The following is a 22,997-nucleotide window of genomic DNA, read 5'->3' as shown; positions in this document are numbered from 1 at the left end:
TATAAAAGGAACAAATATGCTGACTTTTTTAAATACAATTTTTTATACTTCCATCTTCTGTGTTACTCCTACTCTGTACAAATGTGATAAAGTGTAAATCATAGAAATTTAAAATTACACTTTGCCTATCTAAACACAGAAGTGCCAAATACTACAGAAGCATTCTCATGCTTGTTGATAATATTGCTGGTATAGGCAACAGGATTCAATAAATTGTCTTAATACAAACTAGTATATAGCTTAAAATGTTATCATAGTCTCTGATCTTTTCCTTTTGTTCTGTTTCTTATCAACTTACTTTTTAGTTTTGTCCTTTCTTATGCCCTTGGCAAATTGCAATATCTGTACCATAGTATCACCTGTTTTTGAGAGCCTCCATCAGGCCAGGTCATGTAATATTAAAGAGAATATATGTAGTTCCGTCTTTTATTGCCAAAGATGGCATTAACAGAATACAATTAAAGGAATAAAACACATGTACCTTAGGATCCCAGTAAGGGGACTGGCTGCTTTATTATAAAACTTGCATTCATTATTATATAAAATGACATAAAATATTTTGAAAAATAGCATATAGTTCTTACTGCAGAGTTTGTTATTTATCACTTTAAAGGAAAATATTGCACATTAAGTTAGGAGAAATATGTTAGACATTGTTTTATTCATCTAATGAGATTTATCATGAAAAAAGTCATATGCTAATGATAATAAACTGTATTCCTTTCAATGGTTCTTGAGCTTATTTAAACCTGTTTCAGTGCATTCAGGGTAGTGTAACAAAATACCACAGACTCAATGACTTATAAATAACAGAAATTTATTTCTCACAGTTCTGAATGTTGGGAGTCTAGGATCAGAGTAACAGCATAAATGAGTGAGGGCACATTTCTGGGCTACACCTTTCTCATTATATGCTTACTTGGTGGAAGGGGCTAGTGATTTCTGTGAAATGTCTTTTACAACGCACTAATCTCAATTGTTAGGGTTCCATCCTCATGACTTAAGTACCTCTTAAGGGTCCCTTCTTTTAATATCATCATCATTGGGGCGTTAGGATTTCAACATTTGATTGTAGCACCTTGTCTCACTGATAAGGTAATTAACAGATTTAAAGTAGATGCTGTTTTCTGTAAGTTTCCTATTTCTCCAGTGCCTTTTCAGCTTGTATATTTAGAATATCAAATGTATTTGCAGGATAAGAAATACTTGTTAAATTGTGTTATCTTGTTTGAGTAACAACAATAATAAATTTTATTGTTATAAATAATAATTAAGGGAATATTATAATAAATACAAATACTAGTAACTAAATAAATCAGAGAGAACTTTGGGGTATCATTTATTTTTTTGAGGGTGGACTTTCACAGCTCTAGACATGATGCTCAGCTCCCAGTCAAGATAAGCAGCTGTGGGGAGCATCAGTCACTGTCTATAGCTTATACTGCTTTGGATCCACCAGTGTTCAGGCAGGGTCCATGCTTACTCTGAGATGTCCTCAGCCAACAGTTTAGCTTGGTGGGTCACACAGGAGCTGGCCATTTTATATGTTATATATTATACATGTATCTCCTGATAGACAGTTTTTGGTTAGAGACTTTCTATCATTATTAATGAGAATTATAGAACTGCACTGTGGCCTGGGATTTTCCTTCTCTGTCTCCTTTCTTAGATGTCAGATTTTCATTGAGGTCTGAAGCCCTTTCTCATGGATTTTCAGCTGCCTATTTTAGCCTTCATTGACTTTTTTATAATGTGTCTTGAAAGTGAAAGAAAGTGAAAGTCCCTCAGTCGTGTCTGACTCTTTGAGACCCCATGAACTATGCAGTCCCTGGAATTCTCCAGGCCAGAATGCTGGAATGGGTAACCGCTCCCTTCTCCAGGGGACCTTCCCAGCCCAGGGATCGAACCCAGGTCTCCCACCTTCCAGTCAGATTCTTTACCAGCTGAGCCACAGGGGAAGCCTAAGAGTATGGGAGTAGGTAGCCTATCCCTTCTCCAGCGGATCTTTCTGACCAGGAATTGAACCAGGGTCTCCTGCATTGCAGGCAGATTCTTTACCAACTGAGCTATCAGGGAAGTAATAAATGTCTTGCAAATCTAATATTTCTTGGCCTTTGCTCCTTGGAGAACTTTAAGTGACACAAAGAACTTACTGATTTTAAAGCTTAGTGTAATGTTCAAATAAAGACAGAGTTTCTCGTTATAAAACAAATGAATGAATAACAGATAAAATAGAAGATTCAGAAAAAGATCCTTATCTATACAGTTAATTGTTTTTTAACCAAGTAATAAGCCAGTTCCAGAGAGAAAGAAAAACTAAGAACCTGATGCTTGGAAATATTAACTTTCATGAGAAAACTATTAAACTTGATCTCTATTTAACAACATACACAAAAATTAATTTAAAGTGGATCAAAACAATAGACACAAAACTTAAATGTGTCTAAAAAAAAAACATAGGAAAATGTCTTCGTGTAGGCCTAGATTTCTTAGACATCTAGTAAACAGGAGATCCCAAAGAGGAGAAAAAAGGTAAACTTCATTAAAATTAGAATACATATAAAAATATTCATAAGCAAACCGTGTACTAGAAAAATATTTGCAGTGCATAGATTTGATAAATTTATTGTATCCAAAATACATGGCAATTTAATAACAAATATATTTCAATGATAAAATACAGTTTCATATATTTGCAAATCATTTGAAAGACACATCCATGTGTGTAAATGGCATGTATAAATGGCCAGTAAGCACATGGAAATAGGCCTAACTTGGTGCAGTCCCTTAGATGTATACTTAGGAGCTGGACAATAGTCCTTTAGCAAATATTCTGTCTTCCCTCACTTCGTTGCCCAAACTGGTGGCTCAGATGGTAAAGCGTCTGCTTACAATGTGGGAGACCCAGCTTTGATCCCTGGGGAAATGGCTAGCCACTCCAGTACTCTTGCCTGGAGAATCCCATGGATGGAGGAGCCTGGTGGGCTTCAGTCCATGGGATTGCGAAGAGTTGGACATGACTGAGCGACTTCATTTTCACTTTCATAGTTGATTTACATATTCATATTAATTTCATGTGTACAGCATGATATGTTGTTACTTTTATATGCTCTACTCTGTTAAAAATTATCACAATTAATAGTCATAATTACTATATAATATATTCTTTTTGCTTATCTGTTTTCCCTAGTAGTTTGTATGTCTTAGTCCCATGCATGTAATTTGCCTCTCCCTTCTTCCCTCTCAGCTAGTGCCTCCCCTGACAGTTCCCAAGTAGACACCAGGTAACCAGGGAGCCACTGATGTAGCCCACAAAAGCCAGCCTTCAGGGAGGGGTCCAGAGAACGTTGCAGAAGGATGGAGTGGGGATCTGAAGGAGCCAATGGGGAAGATCCAGCAGGGTTTGCTTACTAGTAAACAACTTTTGAAACTGGAGACTTCCCCAAATACTTCTGTTACATCTGAAATATCTAATAATACATATGCAATGATTATTTTAATGTTGAGGGTTTTTCTTTTCTTTTTTGGTGGTGGTGGTGGGATAATGGATTTTCCCTTTGATTTGTTTTTCTCTGTTAAAATGACTTCATAAAGTTCTTTAAAAAGTAATATGTAAAAAACAGCAAACATTATTCTCAATGGTAGAAAACTGCAAACATTTCTTCTAAGATCAGGAACAAGACAAGACAATTACAATTAATAGCCATTTTCACCACTGTTATTCAACAAAGTTTTGGAAGTCCACCCATGGAAATCAGAGAAGAAAAAGAAATAAAAGAAATATACACTGGAAAAGAAGAAGTAAAACTCTCACTCTTTGCAGAGGATATGCTGTACATAGAAAATCCTAAAGATACCATCAGAAAATTACTAGGGCTAATCAATAAATTTAGTAAAGTCACAGGATGCAATATCAATACCCCCAAATCCCTTGCATTCTTATACACTAATAACAAAAAATCAGAAAGAAAAATTAAGGAAAAAAAAATCCCACTCACCATCGCAACTAAAAGAATAAAATATCTCAGAATAAACCTACCTAAGGAGACAAAAGACCTGTATGCAGAAAACTACAAGATACTGATGAACGATGACACAACACAGATGAAGAGATGTATCATGTTCTTGGATTGCAAGAGTCAATATTGTGAGAGTTAATATACTGCCTAAAGCAGTCTATAGAGTCAATGAAATCTGATCAAATTACCAAAGACAGTTCCCCAGAACTAGAACAAAAAATTTCACAAGTTTATGGAAACACAAAAGACCTCAAATAGCCAAAGTAATCTCAAGAAAGAAAAATAGAACTGGAGAATCAACCTTCCTGCTTTCATAACATACTACAAAGCCAGAGTAATCAAGAAAGTATGGTACTGGCACAAAAAGAGAAATATAGACCAATGGATCAAGATAGAAAGCCCAGAAATAAACCGACACACCTATGGGCACCTTATCTTTGACAAAAGAGGCAATAATATACTATACAGTGGAGAAAAGAAAGCTTATTCAATAAGTGGTGCTGGGAAAACTGGACAGCTACATGTAAAAATGAAATTAGAACACTTCCTAACACCATACACAAAAATAAACTTAAAGGCCTAAATGTAAGGTCAGAAACTATAAACTCAGAAAATGTAGGCAGACCGCTCTGACATAAATCACAGCAAGATCCTCTTTGACCCACCACCTAGAGTAATGGAAATAAAAATAAAAATTAAAAAATGGGATTAAACTAGGGCTTCCCCAATGGCTCAGCAGGTAAAGAACCTGCCTACAATGCAGGAGACATGGAAGAAGATGCAAGTTTGATCCCTGGGTCAGGAAGATCCCTGGAGAAGGAAATGGCACCCTACTCTTGTATTCTTGCTTGGAAAGTCCCATGGAGAGGAGCCTGGAGGACTCCAGACCAGGCTACAGCCTATGGGGTTGCAAAGAGTCAGGCATGACTGAGCAGCTAAGCATGCAAAAGCTTTTGCACAGCAAAGAAAAATATAAACAAAATGAAAAGACAACCCTCAGAATGGGAGAAAATATTGCAAATAAGACAACTGACAAAAGATTAATCTTCAAAATACACAAGCAACTCATACAACTCACTCTCAGAAAAATATACAACCCAACCAAAAAATGGGCAGAAGACCTAAATAGACATTCCTCCAAAGAAGATATACAGGTGGCTGATAAACTCATGAAAAAAATACTCAACATAGCTCATTATTAGAGATATGCACGTCAGAACTACAATAAGGTATCACCTCACACCAGTCAGAATGGCCATTATCAAAATCTACAAAGAATAATTGCTAGAGAGCATGTGGAGTAAAGGAAAACCTCTTGCACAGTTGGTGGGAACATAAATTGATATAGCCACTATGGAGAACAGTATGGAGATTTCTTTAAAAACTGGGAATAAAACAACCTTGTGGATTCAAGCAAGTTAAGTCACTTCAGTTGTGTCTGACTCTCTGTGACCTTATGAACTGTAGCCCACCAGGTCCCTCTGTCCTTTGGATTCGGCAGACAAGAACACTGGAATGGGTTGCTGTGTCCTCCTCTAGGGTATCTTCCAGACCCAGGGATTGAAACTGCATCTATGTCTCCTGCATTGGCAGGCAGGCAGGTTCTTTACCACTGACTTAGCAATCCAACTACTGGGCATATACCCTGAGAAAACCATAATTGAAAAAGACACATATACCCCAATTTTATTGTAGCACTATTTACAATAGTCAGGACACAGATGCAACCTAACTGTTCCCGACAGGTATATGGATAAAGAAGTTGTGGTACATATATACACTGAAATATTACTCAGCCATAAAAAGGAACACATTTGAGTCAGTTTTAGTGAGCTGGATGAACCTAGGGCCAATTACACAGAGTGAAGTAAGTCAGAAAGAGAGAAACAAATACTATATGTGTGCTGTGCTTAGTTGCTCGGTCTTGTCCAGCTCTTTGTGTCCCCATAGACTGTAGCCCACCAGGATCCTCTGTCCATGGGGATTCTCCAGGCAACAATACTGGAGTGGGTAGCATATCCCTTCTCCAGGGGAACTTCCTGTCTCAGGAATCAAACAGGGGTCTCCTGCATTGCAGGCAGATTCTTTACCAGCTGAGCTACCAGGATTAACACACACACACACACACACACACACACACACACATATATATATGGAATCTAGAAAAACAGTACTGATGAACCTATTTACAAGGAAGGAATGGAGACACTGATGTACAGAAAAAACTTGTGAACAAAAAGGGGAAAAGAGAGGTTGGGACTAACTGAGAGAATAGGATTGACATATATACCCTATCATATGTAAAATGGGTAGATGGTGAGAAGCTGCTACATAGCACTATATGAACACTGCCCAGACTGGCATTCTGTGACAACCTGGATGGGTGGGATGATGAGGAGAGGGAGGCTCAAGAGGGAGGATAAATATATAATTATTATTGATTTGCAATACTGTACCTGGAAGCCAACACTACATGGTAAAGCAACAATGCCCCACCTATTCTTTTGTTTTAGGAACTGGGCATAGACTCCAAGAGATGATAAAAAAAGTAAATATTGGAACACACATTCCTCTGCCTTGGGGATTAAGGAGAATACTTATTTTAAAATTGTAAACTGAGTAGTATATTGTGTCTCAAAAGATCTGTGACACAGAATGGAAAAAAAACCCATTAATTTCTACTGTCAGTGGGCTCATTTAACTTGAAAGGAAATCACGAGGGAGAGAATTATTTTCTGTGCTTCTAATCAATTTCCCCAGAACTACAGTGTATGAAATGAATTCTACTTGAGTCAACTGACTGTTTTGGAGCTCATTAAGGTGGATATGAACAGTATGAAGAGGCAAAAAGATAGGACACTGAAAGATGAACTCCCCAGGTCGGTAGGTGCCCAATAGGCTACTGGAGATCAGTGGAGAAATAACTCCAGAAAGAATGAAGGGACAGAGCCAAAGCAAAAACAATACCCAGCTGTGGATGTGATTGGTGATAGAAGCAAGGTCTTATGCTGTAAAGAGCAATATTGCATAGGAACCTGGAATGTTAGGTCCATGAATCAAGGCAAATTGAAAGTGGTCAAACAGGAGATTGCAAGAGTGAACATCGACATTCCAGGAATCAGCGAACTAAAATGGACTAGAATAGGTGAATTTAACTCAGATGACCATTATATCTACTACTGTGGGCAAGAATCCCTTAGAAGAAATGGAGTAGCCATCATAGTCAACAAAAGAGTCTGAAATGCAGTACTTGGATGCAATCTCAAAAATGACAGAATGACCTCTGTTCATTTCCAAGGCAAACCATTCAATATTACAGTAATCCAAGTCTATGCCCCAACCAGTAACGCTGAAGAAGCTGATGTTGAATGGTTATATGAAGACCTAGAAGACCTTTTAGAACTAACAGCCCCAAAAGATGTCCTTTTCATTATAGGGGACTGGAGTGCAAAAGTAGGAAGTCAAGAAACACCTGGAGTAACAGGCAAATTTAGCCTTAGGGTACAGAATGAAGCAGGGCAAAGGCTAATAGAATTTTGTCAAGAGAATGAACTGGTCATAGCAAACACCCTCTTCCAACAACACAAGAGAAGACTCTACACATGGACATCACCAGATGGCCAACACCGAAATCAGATTGATTATATTCTTTGTAGCCAGAGATGGAGAAGTTCTATACAGTCAGCAAAAACAAGACCAGGAGCTGACTGTGGCTCAGATCATGAACTCCTTATTGCCAAATTCAGACTTAAATTGAAGAAAGGAAGGAAAACCACTAGACCATTCAGGTATGACCTAAATCAAATCCCTTATGATTATACAGTAGAAGTGAGAAATAGATTTAAGGGCCTAGGTCTGATAGATAGAGTGCCTGATGAACTATGGATGGAGGTTCGTGACATTGTACAGGACACAGGGAGCAAGACCATGTCCAAGAAAAAGAAATGCAAAAAAGCAAAATGGCTTTCTGAGGAGGCCTTACAAATAGCTGTGAAAAGAAAAGAAGTGAAAAGCAAAGGAGAAAAGGACAGACATACCCATTTGAATGTAGAGTTCCAAAGAATAGCAAGGAGAGATAAGAAAGCCTTCCTCAGTGATCAGTGGAAAGAAATGGAGGGAAATAATAGAATGATAAAGACTAGAGATCTCTTCAAGGAAATTAGAGATACCAAGGGACCATTCATGCAAGAACAGAAGCAGAAGATATTAAGAAGAGGTGGCAAGAATACACAGAAGAACTGTACAAAAAAGATCTTCATGACCCAGATAATCACGATGGTGTGATCACTCACCTAGAGCCACACATCCTGGAATGTGAAGTCAAGTGGGCCTTAGGAAGCATCACTATGAATAAAGCTAGTGGAGGTGATGGAATTCCAGTTGAGCTATTTCAAATCCTGAAAGATGATGTTGTGAAAGTGCTGCACTCAATATGCCAGCAAATTTGGAAAACTCAGCAGTGGCCACAGGACTGGAAAAGGTCAGTTTTCATTCCAATTCCAAAGAAAGGCAATGCCAAAGAATACTCAAACTACTGCACAATTGCACTCATCTCATACAATGCTCAAACTTCTCCAAGCCAGGCTTCAGCAATATGTGAACTGTGAACTTCCTGATGTTCAAGCTGGTTTTAGAAAAGGCAGAGGAACCAGAGATCAAATTGCTAACATCCACTGGATCATCAAAAAAGCTGGATTTCCAGAAAAACATCTATTTCTGCTTTATCGACTATGCCAAAGCCTTTGACTGTGTGGATCACAATCAACTGTGGAAAATTCTGAAAGAGATGGGAATACCAGACCACCTGACCTGCCTCCTGAGAAACCTGTATGCAGGCCAGGAAGCAACAGTTAGAACTGGACATGGAACAACAGACTGGTTCCAAATAAGAAAAGGAATACGTCAAGGCTGTATATTGTCACCCTGCTTATTTAACTTATATGCAGAGTACATCATGAGAAATGCTGGGCTGGAGGAAGCACAAGCTGGAATCAAGATTGCCGGGAGAAATATCAATCACCTCGGATATGCAGATGACACCACCTTTATGCCAGAAAATGAAGAAGAACTGAAGAGCTTCTTGTTGAAAGTGAGAGAGGAGAGTGAAAAAGTTGGCCTAAAGCTCAACATTCAGAAAACTAAGATCATGGCATCTGGTCCCATACCTCATGGTAAATAGATGGGGAAACAGTGGCTGACTTTATTTTTCTTGGGCTCCAAAATCACTGAAGATTGTGCCTGCAGCCATGAAATTAAAAGATACTTGAAACATGTATAATATCATATAAGAAATGAATCACCAGTCCAGGTTCGATGTAGGATACAGGATGCTTGGGGCTGGTGCACTGGGATGACCCGTGGGGACGGTATGGGGAGGGAGGTAGGTTGGGGGATTCAGGATTGGGAACACGTGTACACCCATAGCGGATTCATGTTCATGTATGGCAAAACCAATACAATATTGTAAAGTAATTAGCCTCCAATTAAAATAAATAAATTAAAAAAAAGGACACTTTCTCCATGGAAGGAAAGTTATGACCAACCTAGATAGCGTATTAAATAGCAGAGACATTACTTTGCTAACAAAGGTCCATCTATTCAAGGCTATGGTTTTTTCAGTGGTCATGTATGGGTGTGAGAATTGGACTGTGAAGAAGGCTGAGCACCAAAGAATTGATGCTTTTGAACTGTGGTGCTGGAGAAGACTCTTGAGAGTCCCATGGACTGCAAGCAGATCCAACCAGTCCATCCTAAAGGAGAACAGTCCTGGGTGTTCATTAGAAGGACTGATGTTGAAGCTGAAACTCTAATACTTTGGCCACCTGATGCAAAGAGCTGACTCATTTGAAAAGACCCTGATACTGGGAAAGATTGAGGGCAGGAGAAGAAGGGGATGACAGAGGATGAGATGGCTGGATGGCATCACTGACTCAATGGACATGAGTTTGGGTGAACTCCAGGAGTTGGTGATGGACAGGGAGGCCTGGGTTTCTGCAGTCCATGTGGTTGCAAAGAGTCAGACATGACTGAGCGACTGAACTGAATTGAACTAAAGGTGGATATTGTCCTTGCAAGTGAAGAAAACCTTCTGGGAGAATTTTCATATAAAAATTATGGCCTGTTCCCTTAGCTTGTCAAAGACTGATGACCACAGTGATGGATACTGTTTTCTTCCTTGTGAGAAACTTTGACCTTCTAAGCATCATAGGGTAGAAGGAGTCCTATGGTTCAGTGTCAGTGAGGCATCGAGGAAAAAGAAGGTGAGGGTTGAATCACCTTTGTCTCAATTCCTTTCAAACTTCAGACTGTATAAATTGAGGGTTCTGGGGAACACCACCTATTTACTGTTCTTTTCAGCCCAGATCCTGAACAGAGCCTGAAGAGAAGGAAGAATGATGTGCAGAGACACTGGGAGTCTACCGGTATTTTTTAAGCACAGAGACAAACAGGAGGAGTAAGGGCAGAAAGAAGAAAATGAGGAATCTGCGGGAATAGTCATTACAAGTCTTGTATTTTGGATGCTTTGATGAGTCTCTTTAGACAACCCTGTGGTTATAAAAAGATCCAGCTCTCACTCGGGAAACAGGGAAAGTCCATGAAGGTCCATTGTGAATCTGAGTTTCTGCCCCTGTTCCTACAGATCACGACTGTGTAGTAAATGAATATGGAAAATGCGCCCTCTGTGACTGAGTTTATCCTTATGGGATTGACAGAACAACCTAAACTCCAGCTACCTCTGTTTTTCCTGTTTCTGCTGAACTACATGATCATTATGGTGGACAATTTGTGCTTAATGAATCTAATTTGTCTAAATTCACACCTGCACACCCCCATGTACTTTTTTGTCTTCAATCTCTCTTTTATTTATCTTCATTACTCATCTGTCTTTACCCTCAAAATTCTAATGAGCTTTATTTTTGAGAATATGCTATCTCCTTTACAGGATGTGTGTCTCAGCTCGTTTTCTTCTGCTTTTTTGTAGCTCTGAGTGCTGTGTGTTGACAGCCATGGCCTATGATCGCCATGTGGCCATCTGTAAGCCCTTGCTGCCCACAATGGCCGTGTCCCTCAGGTGTGTTCTCTGCTGATGCCTGGTTCATATGTGATGGGGTTTCCTGGAGCCACGGTCCACACAGGGTGTATGATGAGGCTGAACTTTTGTGATTCCAACATCATCAACCATTTCATGTGTGACATCTTCCCGCTTCTACAGCTCACCTGCAGCAGCATTTATGCCAACAGGATTTTAGTTTCTGCTGTTGTGGGGACAGTTGTAATAGTATCTAGCCTCATTATCTTTATTTCTTACACTTTGATTCTTTCCAATATTCTTCGTATACCATCATCTAAAGGTTGGTCCAAAGCCTTGAGCACTTGTTTTCCCATATTACAACAGTTGGTCTATTTTATGGATTTGGGCTGCTCACTGTCAAACCATCATCCTCTGGATTTGTGGAAGAGGGAAACTTTTTCTCACTCATTTCCACCAATGTGGTACCCGTGCTGAACCCTCTCATATAGCCTCAGGAACAAGGATGTCAAAATTGCTGTGAAGAAAATCCTGAAGAGAATTACAAACGGAACCAAACCATTTAGGCCACCTTTTCTTTGTTGTCTTTCTTTTTTTCCTGCTCGTTCTTTTTTCACATTTTCCTTTGTCTTCCTCATGTCTTCTTGACAGGATTCGTGCCTAATGTCTGATGCCTATTCTTCTCTTGCCCCATAATGTAACACTGTGGGCCTATTTGGCTGGAGAATCATCCTCAGCCCTAAGTGATCCCATAGCATTTGGAGAGTAGGGACCAATAACCTTTCCCACCTGATGATAACACTACTATTTCCCTTGTGTGTCAGCTCATCCAAGGTATGCCATAGAGTAGTATGCTGTTTGACCATTTTTTTTCTTTCTTGCTTTCAATTACATAGAGCCCTTTCCTGTATCAGTGCTGTCATTAGTTACCACTCCATTAACACAGAGAAGTAATGACAAAAATGTGGACACGGTAAAGATGTAAAAATTCCCAAAAACTTTCTGGATTTTCTTTTAGTAATAGCTCCTGTTCTGTATTTTAGGTGCCACATAAAAAAAGATAATGAAACTGAATAATTTGTTGAACCATAATTCTTTTATTCTTGAGGGTACTTGAGAATGAATAAGCTAAACTATTCTATCTACCGTTCTCAATCCACACCAATAAAAATGCCTGTTTTTAGTTTATTGGTCAATTGATATGTTGTCATAAACATAATTGAAATTGTTATCAACTTGCCTATCAGTGGATTGTAATTGTGATTAAAAGTTGCACAGTGGTATATTTGACTACAGAGTATGTTATCAAACATAAGGTCAGGATTCATTGTCTAACTATGTAAGAGGGCTTCCCCTTTGCAAAGAAAGATGTGTTTCCCACTTTTCAAAAGAAAACAAAGTATTTGGCAGAAACATTGTCTTGTTGATATTTACTCTTTTAGTTCATAAATTTGACTCCTTCCCTCTATTAGAGGAAAATTTAAATCGGTAGAAAATAATGTGTTATAGAATTTTACAAATGGTCTAAAAAATAAATCTCCTTATCTGATTTTTCTTTGCTGAGGAAACAGTTCTGTGACTTGCTCAGAATCACACAGCTAAAATTGCAGAGACAGTTTTTGCAGCCACTGTTCATCTTGTGAAAAAAATGGAAGAAAGAACTGTGAAGGGCCAGAGAGAACTTCTGGAGAGTTGTTTCTGAATGAGCTTGAAAGTGGGAATTTTCCAGTGTGGAGTTATCTCAGAAAACTAGAAATAGAAATACCAAATGTCCAGTAATTCCACTCCTGTATATATATCTTAAAAATATGAAAGCATTAATTCAAAAAGATATTTGTACCCCAATATTCAGTGCAGCATTATTTACAGTTGCCACAATACGGGAGTATCCTAAATCTCCACCAACAGATTGAAGGGATAAGATGTGGCAAATATATACAATGGAATATTACTCATCCATCAAAAGAATGAAAAATTCCCATTTACAGCAACATCAATGGACTTGGAGGGTATTATGCTAAGTTATTTAAGTCAGGCAAAAAAGATAAAGATGATATTACTTATATGTGAAATCAGAAAACTGTAAAAAATTAGTGAATACAGCAAAAGAGATATAGACTCATTGATGTAGAGAACAAATTTGTTTATCTGTGGGGAAAAGGAAGTGGGAAGAAACAATAAAAGGATAGGTGATTAAGAGGTATAAACTATTATGTATAAAATAAGCTTTAAGGATATATTGTACAACACAGGAGATATAACAAGTATTTTTACAATAACTATAAATGGAATGTAATCTCTAAGAATTGTGAATCACTATATTGTACATCTGTAACTCATATAATATTGTACATAACTACACTTCAATAAAATAAGTTAAAAGAGAATTTTTGATCAGTAATTGATATTTCATTCATAAAACCTGATAGAAAAATTACATTCCACAAACAAGCACATATTTACATTAGAATTTTGATGATTTTATTTGGAAATGTTATCTAGTAGATAAAATCATATCATAATTCATCTTTAAATATAAGAATATTTTCAATTTTTAGATAATTATGTTAATATGATAAAGGTTGAAAATACCTGTTTTTCTTTTTTATCATCAAACATAACAGACTTACTAGATGTTCCCTGGACATTCATTTATGGTTTAATAAATAATTAAACATTTGACTTAATATCTACCATGGTCATAAAATATTTCCAACATAGTTGATTCAGTACTTATAGTTATATTTTCCCCCATGTGTATTTGTTGTAAAAAATCTAGCTAAATGTTATGAGATAGATAAGTTTTGAATTTAGTCAAATTAGTGTGAGTGAATTTGGTGCTGTCATTGATTTTGCTGATTGTCTTTTTACTGGAAAAATTATTTGTATAAATAGACCTATTTATAATTAAAAACTGTGATGACATATAGCTTTGTGAGTTCTTGCTAGTCTTCTTAATTAAATACTTGGTAGACATACTTTAAGAGTACACAGAATCATGTAAATATTGTATACAAAATATTTTGGAAATAAATTATTTAGATAAGATTAGATAGCTATATTGGAGAAGGCAATGGCAACCCACTCCAGTACTTTTGCCTGGAAAATCCCATGGACAGAGGAGCCTGGTAGGCTGCAGTCCATGGGATCGCGAAGAGTCGGACACGACTGAGCGACTTCACTTTCACTTTTCACTTTCATGCATTGGAGAAGGAAATGGCAACCCACTCCAGAGTTCTTGCCTGGAGAATCCCAGGGACAGCGGAGCCTGGTGGGCTGCTGTCTGTGGGGTCGCACAGAGTCGGACACGACTGAAGTGACTTAGTAGTAGTAGTAGATAGCTATATAGGTCTTTCATTCTAAATGTTCTCTTGCCAGTTCTATTTACCTCCCTTGATTCCTGTGCCTGAAATCTTACATCAGGCCACTCAAAATATAGTATTAACTCCTTTTGGTTTGTCCAAGACTCTTTTATTATAATTTTCTAACTGCAAACATCTTTGCATGCTGGAATTTATTTTTAAATGCATTTTTATTGAAATATAGTTGATTTATAACATTATTTTCAGGTGTACAGCATAGCGTTTCAGTGTTTTTACAGATCATACTCCAATAAAATTATTACAAGGTAATTGTATAATTCCCTGTGCTATAAAGTAACTCCTTGTTGCTTATCTGCCTTATACATAGTAATTTTCATTTCTTAATCCTGTACCCTCATCTTGCCTCTCTCCCTGCTAGTCACCTGTAATTTTTTTACTTTGTTTGTTTTATATTTTAGATTCCCATGTAACTGGTATCTTATTCTATGTTTCTATATGAGATATTTCACTAACCATAAAATTCTCTAGATCCTTCCAAGTACTTGATGCTTTCTTTATTTTTTTCAAATTTTTGTTTTGTATTGGTGTATAGCTGGTTAACAGTGTTGTGGTAGTTTCAGGTGAATGGCCAAGGGACTCAGTCACAAATATACATGTTCCCATTCTCCCCCTAATCCACCTCCCATCCTGGTGGCACATAACATTGAGCAGAGTTCCATGTGCTATACAATAGAAAACAAGGTTATTTATAAATGAGTCAAAGACCTTAACAGATATCTAACCAAAAAGATAAACAATTGACAAATAAGCATGTGAAAAGATGCTCAACATCATATGGCATCAAGAAAATGCAAATGAAAGCAACAATGAAATAGAACCACACAGATATAAAGAACAAATTCATGGTTGCCAGGGGAAGGGAGTGGTGGTTGGAGATGGATAGATTGAAAGTTTGGTATTAGCATGTGCAATCTATTATATAGGAAATGGATAGACAAGGCCCTACTGTATAGCTCAGGGAACTACAGTTGCTATCCTATAATAAACTATAATGGAAAAGAATATGAAAAAGAATATATATACAGAGATATGTATAACTGAATCACTTTGCTATTCAACAGAAATTAACATAACATTATAAATCAATCATGATTTAATAAAATGAGATACTTTTTAATAAACGAGATACTAGTGCACGATATTAGAATGGCTGAAATCTGGAATATAAACAACATGAATTCCTAGAGAGAATGTGGAACTACAGGAACTCTCATTCATGGATGATGGGAATTCTGAATGGTACAGCCACTTTGGAAGTCAGTTTGGCAATTTCTTACAAAACTAATCCTACTTTTACCATGAGATCCAGAAATTACACTTCTTGGAATTTACCCAAATTAATTGAAAACTTACATCCACATAAAAACCTGCACATGGATCTTTATAGCAGATTTATTCATAATCACTTAAACCTAGAAGCTAATAAAATACCCCTCAGAAGGTGAGTGGATAAATAAACTGTGGCACATCCAGACAGTTATATTATACAGCACTGTAAAGAAATGAGCCATCAAGCTATGAAATGACTGGAGGAAACTTAATTCATATTACTAAATGAAAGAGTCAATCTGAAAAGGCTACCTACTATATGACTCCAACTACATACCATTTTGAAAAAGGCAAAACTATGGAGACAGTAAAAACATCATTAGTTGCCAGGGGAGAGAAGGATCAGAGCACAGATTAATTCTTAGCCAATGAAACTACTCAGTATTATACTATAATGGTGGATATATGTCATTATAAGTTTGTTCAAACCCATATAATATACATCAAAAGAGAACCTAAAGTAAGTGATGAGCTTTAATGGTAATGATCTAGGGGAATTGATGCTTTTGAATTGTGGTAATGGAGAAGACTCTTGAGAGTCCCTTGGACAGCAAGGAGATCAAACCAGTTGATCTTAAAGGAAATCAACCCGTAATCATTGGAAGGCTGAAGCTCCAATACTTTGGCTACCCAATACAAAGAACCCACTCATTGGAAAAGACCCTGATCCTGGAAAAGATTGAGGGCAGGAGAAGAAGTGAGTAACAGAGGATGAGATGGTTGGATGACATAACTGATTCAATGGACATGAGTTTAAGCAAACTCCGGGAGATAGTGAAGTACAAGTAAGCCTGGTGTGTTGCAGCCCATGGGGTTGCAAAGAGTCAGATATGCCCTTAGTGACCGAATAACAGCAAAAATGTATATATACGTATATATATATATACACATGTGTATATATATGTATACACACATATATTTAATGGCAAAGTATCATATATAATATTTTTTAAAGCTGGGCTATATATGTATATATTAATATGCATAATATATAACTCAGCCAATAAAAATAATGAAATCCTGCCATTTGCAATAATGTGGTTGGTCCTAGAGAATATTTTTTAGTGAAATAGGGCAGACAGAGAATTACCAATATTGTGTTACCACTTATATATGGAACATAAAAAATAAAAAGGAAAAAGTTAATATAATAGGACAGGAACAATCTCACAGATACTGAGATCAAAGTAGTGGTTATCAGTGGGGAGAGGGAAGATGTGACAGACAGTAAAGGAAGGAGGGGATTAAGAGATACAGATCAGTATGTATAAAATAAAGATATATGGATAGAGAATCAGTCAGTATTTTAATATAGCTTTAAATGGAGTATAACCTATAAAAATATTGAATCACTATATTGTGCATCTGAAACTTACAACATACTGTAAATCAACTACACTTCAATAAAAAAAAATTCTGTCTTTGATTTCTTATAACTTGATTGTAAAGTGTGTTTTTCTGTTGATTTCTTTGGGATCCTTTTTGTTTCCTGGTTCTGGATATACATTTCCTTGCACAGATGCAGGGATTTTTCAGCCAATTTTTCTTCAAGAAACATTTTGCTTCATTTCTCACTTTCTTCTTCTGAATCTCTATAATGCCTATATGGTCCAGGTGACATTTTTCATAAATCCCTTAGGCTTTACCCACTATTTTTCATTCTTTTTTATTTTTCCTCCATTTACTGAATTATTTCCAATTCTTTTTTCCCCCAAATTTTAGACTCCTTTCCTCAGTTTGTTTAGTCTGCTGTTTTGAATTTTTAGTGAATTATTCCGTTCAGTTATTGTGTTTTTTGGATTCATAAAGATTCATAAAGAATGTTCTGCTTAGTATTCATAACACTAAAATTCTCACTTTGTTCATGTATTGTTTTGTGACTACAATGAGCATCTTTATGGCAGTTAAATGAAATCTCTGTCATGTAAATCATGTATCCATTTCATTAGGGCCACTTTTTAGGCTCTTTTGGAAAGACTTTTTTTTTTAAATGTAATTGGACTTTCCTTCATTTTACCTTGACTTTCTGCATTTGTGTCTATATATAGACAAATAGTAACCTGTTTTAGTCCTCATGAACTGGCTTTGTACTGAGAAGACCCACATCATTAAGCCTGGCTAGAAAAAGCAAACCTCTTTAACTTTGTAAAAGTACAATCCACTTTATTTATAGTGGCTCTCAGGTACTTGACAAGGGCACCCCACTCCAGTACTCTTGCCTGGAAAATTCCATGGATGGAGGAGCCTGGTGGGCTGCAGTCCATGGGGTCGCTAAGAGTCAGACACGACTGAGCGACTTCACTTTCACTTTTCACTGCATGCATTGGAGAAGGAAATGGCAACCCACTCCAGTGTTCTTGCCTGGAGAATCCCAGGGACGGGGGAGCCTGGTGGGCTGCCGTCTATGGGGTCGCACAGAGTCAGACAGGACTGAAGCGACTTAGCAGCAGCAGCAGCAGCAGAATCCCATCAGGCTCTTAAAACAAAGAAGACTAAAGTCAATTCCTCAAGCAGCCCCCAGATAAATCGGGTCATTGGATGTACAAAGCACATTTTCCTTAATCAAGGAGAAGCTGTAGGAAAAGTATTTTCTACAGCTAGCTGTGTTAAGCCAAGGGGAGGTGAATTCTAGCCCAGACTGCTATCTCAATTCTTTCTCTCACCTCAGGCAGCTAAACTATGCCATACCTTATGTCCCCTCAGCTTTCTGGCACAGGCTATCCTGAAGCCAGTCTTCACAACAGCCTCTAGAAAAATTGGGGCTTTGAATATGTTGTACATCTCTTTCTCTCCCCAGGAAGATCTGGGAACTGGGGGAAGTTTGTTCCAGTCATGTGGTTTTGGACCACCATAGGTATATGGCAAGAGTTTATTTTGAAATTTCTAACAACTTCAACATAACTGGTATCATGCTCAAACCATGTGCAGGATCCTTTTAACTAAGTTTTGGGTTTCTTACGAAGGGAATTTGTACAGAAATTGTTTTTGAATCAGTGTGGTCATACAGAGGAGGAGATTCTGGGGCTTGGTCTTCTGCGTGTCACTAATGGGAAATGGTTGTCAATTTTGGCTTGTCCTTGGAGGGTTAACAATCCCTGCAGTGAAGGAAAAACTTGAATGAAATGTTGATTGCATAATGAACAAAAGACACATTGTGGTCTAGGTGTAAATATAATCCCCTTAGTTACCTATTACACCCAGAAACTGTTCCCTGGGGGAAGAGACTGAGGAAGCTGCTGCCCTTTTTATATCTGAGTACATTATACCATTGCACTCACAATATATCTTTTGTGACTTACTGCGTGGCAAGAATGGTATTAATAGAGGCCATTATTGCTTTCTGCTCCTTGATAGAGTGAAAAGTCATACTCAAGATGATGATCTATAATTCTGAGTATACTTTCCAGGAAATATCAGAGATTAATTGCAGGTGGCATTTTCTTAGAATCAAAGAAACCAAAACCTATGAATCTGAAGTTGACCTTCCTGGATCAGGGGTATAGCAATAATAAGAAGAAAGAATTTGGATTTTCTGTCTTATGGAGGGTGAATTTCTGAATTCCATTTATATTCGCCTTTTCCTTGTTTGAGATGGAGACCAAGGATCTTATATAAGACAGTTTCTTTGACTCCTACTCCATCAGATCTAATCTTCATTAGAGAAAAGCATCGGGGTCTGAGGGCTGCTGCCTTCAATTTTGGGCTTCCCAGGTGGCACTAGTGGTGAAGAACCTACCTGTCAATGCACGAGACCGAGAGAGAGCGGTTCCATCCCTGGGTTGGGAAGATCCCCTGAAGGAGGGAATGGCAACCCACTCCAGTATTCTTGCCCGGAGAATCCCCATGCACAGAGGAGCCTAGTGGACTCTGGTTCACGGGGTTCAATTTACTTGTAAGGGGTGGGTCCAAGTGCATGAATAAGAAATGGTGAGATGAGAGAAGGAAAATTCTGTCCTGGTTCAAACTTCTTTTCCCTCCCCTGCCCCCTTTTCCCCCCCAACAGTTATGTTTGCATATGGCAGCTGTTCCCTTCACTCTGTAGGTTAAACTTTGGTGATTTTTTGCTGCTTAGTTTATAACACCTTAGAAGGGAAAACTCTTGTCTCGCATCTCCATGGTAATGGTAAAGAAATTCTATGGGTCAAGTTTTAGATAGTTTTAGTCATTCCCTGTGCATACATCACTATGCGAGAAGAATTGCTGTGAGAAAAGCTGTTTTTCCTCTATGTCAACCTTTTCTCCTGTGCTCACAGATTTACTTAGAGAAGAATGGCTCCAGGAAATGGCTCTTCCGTGACTCAGTTCATTTTTTTGGGATTAACAGACCAACCAGATCTCCAGCTCCCGCTCTTCTTCCTCTTTCTAGTAATGTATATGGTCACTGTGATGGGAAATTTGGGCTTGTTAATCCTTATTGGGCTGAGTTCACACCTATATATGCCCATGTACTTTTTCCTCTTTAACTTGTCCTTCATAGATCTGTGTTACTCTTCTGTGTTTACACCCAAAATGCTGATTAACTTCATATCAAAGAAGAATATTATTTCTTACATGGGGTGCATGACCCAGCTCTATTTTCTCAGTTTTTTTTTGTCATTTCCAAATGCTATGTGCTGACCTCAATGGCCTATGATCGCTATGTGGCCATCTGTAACCCACTTTTGTATAATGTTGCCATGATCCCTAAAGTGTGTTCCAGCCTTAAGCTCGGTTCATACTTCATGGCATTTGCTGGTGCCATGGTTCTCACTGAATGCATGCTGAGACTGACCTTCTGTGAGGCAAACACCATCAACCATTATATGTGTGATATCATGCCTCTGCTCAAGCTCTCCTGCATAAGCACCTATGTCAATGAGCTGGTAGATTCCATTACAGCAGGGTTCAATGTCATTGTGCCCAGTATCACCATCTTTGTCTCTTATGTTTTCATCCTCTCCAACATCCTTCAGATCAGCTCCAAAGAGGGCAGATCCAAAGTCTTTGGCACCTGCAGTTCCCACATCATTGCTGTTTCTCTCTTCTTTGGATCAATTTCATTTGTGTATCTCAAACCATCTTCTGCTGTGTCTATGGATGAAGGAAAAATCTCTTCTGTTTTTTACACCAATACGGTTCCTTTGCTGAACCCCTTAATCTACAGTTTGAGGAAAAAAGATGTTAAACTTGCTCTGAAAAAAACCCTGCCTAGATGGTTTTGATCAGAGAGTATGCTTCTATGCAGTTATTGATATGACAAGGAGATTCTGTGCTAATTAAAAATTAATTAAATATTTTTAGTTTCAGCCTTATTATCCTTTTTTTTTCCATAAAATGATTAAGAAAATATGTGCTGTTTCTCAGTAATTTGCTCCCAATTTTTCTATCTGAAACTTCTTTTTCTAACTATTTACACAATATCCTACCCCTTCCCCATTTTTCCTATTAAATAATAACATTAAATTAGAAATGTTATCTGTGCTTTATTGTGATTTCAAACTTTTAGTTTTTACTGGAAAAAGAAAATGGTCTTCAAGTGCTCAAATTTGAGATACCTCTGATATAATGAGCAACAAATGAAGAAAATCACCTAGATAACACTAGAGTAGCACTGTTTCATTGGAGTTGTGCTTATCTGCCACTTACTTTTAGAAGCATGCATCGTAATCTCTGATTTCTACTCCCATGTATCCACTCTCTATGAAAAAATGTTTCCTTTAAATGCCAGATACTGAAGTTTCTAAAACAGCTTTGACTATAATTCATTTTACGTCTGTAAATATTTTAAATGTAGCTTTTGGCAAGTATTTTCTTTTTACCTTTGTGCAGTGAAACCAGTACACACACATCATATAAATATATTTATTTCATCAATAGTAAAATCAAGTTCAGAACGGTTAATGATTTAAAGTCACAGCTTTAAAAAAAAAATTTAGACTAAACTGTTAGCCTTCTAATTTCAAGTCTACTAATTTGTAAACTGCTTATATCAAATTCATTCTGTTCTATCTGTTTCAGTAAGACTGTACTTTGAGAAAATATTTTTAACTTGTAGCTTGACTATTATTTATTACAGAATTTCTCTCATGCCATGTGTTACCTTTTTTGTTGATGCTTGCTTGTTTAGCAAAGAGTTTCATTGGTTGGGAAAGGAAGGCATTTTGGGCTTGTATATTGGTGAGATGATTGACTCAAATTAGGAGGTTACTTTTTCTGCAAAATTAAGAAAACTGAATTTGGGATGTTTGAAAGTATCTATTATTAAAAGAATAGGACCTGGGTGAGAAAGGAGCCCAGAATCATGTCATTAGGACAGACCTCAGCAAGGCACATGGTCAACAAAAAAGAGACCATGTGTTCATGAGGCTTAGGGAAACATTTTATTCTGAAACTGTAGCCTTTCTGTATAGGACTGTAAATGTCTTCAAATTTTTGGTAAAACTATAAAGTACATGACCTTAAATTAGTACTGCTTTGGGAAAATGAAGGTGAAAACACCGTGGTCACATTTAGAACCAGGTAAAAAGGAGGCAGCAGATACAAGTAATAAAATAGTTAATAATTTGAATTCAAGTTAGAAAGATGAAATTTAGAGAGTAAAATGATGGATAATTAAAGTCCCTACCTGTTACTCTCCTCTTCTTTCTGGAAGGTCCTAGAAACATTCAGAGCTCACAGGGTTTCAGGCTTCCCTGATGTCTCAGAGGGTAAAGAATCTGCCTGCCAGTGCAAGAGACTAGGGTTCAGTCCCTGGTTTGAGAAGATCCCCTTGAGGAATGACTACCTAATCCATTATCACAGGGTTTCTCTGGAAAGGACACCAGCTTAAGTTATTTGATACTTAACAAAGTTAAGCCAACAGAGCTTAAGGCCCTGGGAACAATTAAATCACTACCAATTTTGTGTACTTCCATAAATATTTTAAGTTACTAAACCTCAAAGGTCAGCTGGCAATATAATGACATCTTGAAACAAATATTTTGTGAATACACAAATTTTGGCCCTGTCATTACTGAAAAGGATGCTGAACTATTATTTTTCTTAGTTAAATATTCTACCTTAAAAGTCCTCAGTATATTCTGTCACAGGATAATGTAAATATTTTCTGCATGGCTGGCAGGCATGCACATGTTCAGGAGAAGCTTCCACAAAGCTTACGGTAGCCAGAGTGAGAAAGTAGGGCTTTTCCCCTCAAATATCCCATGTCTGTTCCCTGATTACTAATTGTTGCTTCTTTTTTTTTTCTTTTTAAATTAT

At 37.5% G+C, this 22,997-nt stretch overlaps 2 pseudogenes; both read left to right on the top strand.

Moving 5' to 3' along the window:
* Positions 1 to 10,683: 10,683 nt before the first annotated feature.
* On the top strand, positions 10,684 to 11,697 carry LOC102285666 (olfactory receptor 8C8-like; annotated as a pseudogene).
* Positions 11,698 to 20,030: 8,333 nt separating this feature from the next.
* LOC102285377 (olfactory receptor 8B3-like) lies at positions 20,031 to 20,962 on the top strand (annotated as a pseudogene).
* Positions 20,963 to 22,997: the final 2,035 nt, after the last annotated feature.

The sequence above is a fragment of the Bos mutus genome, chromosome 29 (genome assembly GCF_027580195.1).
Source record: "Bos mutus isolate GX-2022 chromosome 29, NWIPB_WYAK_1.1, whole genome shotgun sequence".
Classification (NCBI taxonomy): Eukaryota; Metazoa; Chordata; class Mammalia; order Artiodactyla; family Bovidae; genus Bos; species Bos mutus.
This window is presented reverse-complemented; position numbering and strand designations above follow the sequence as displayed.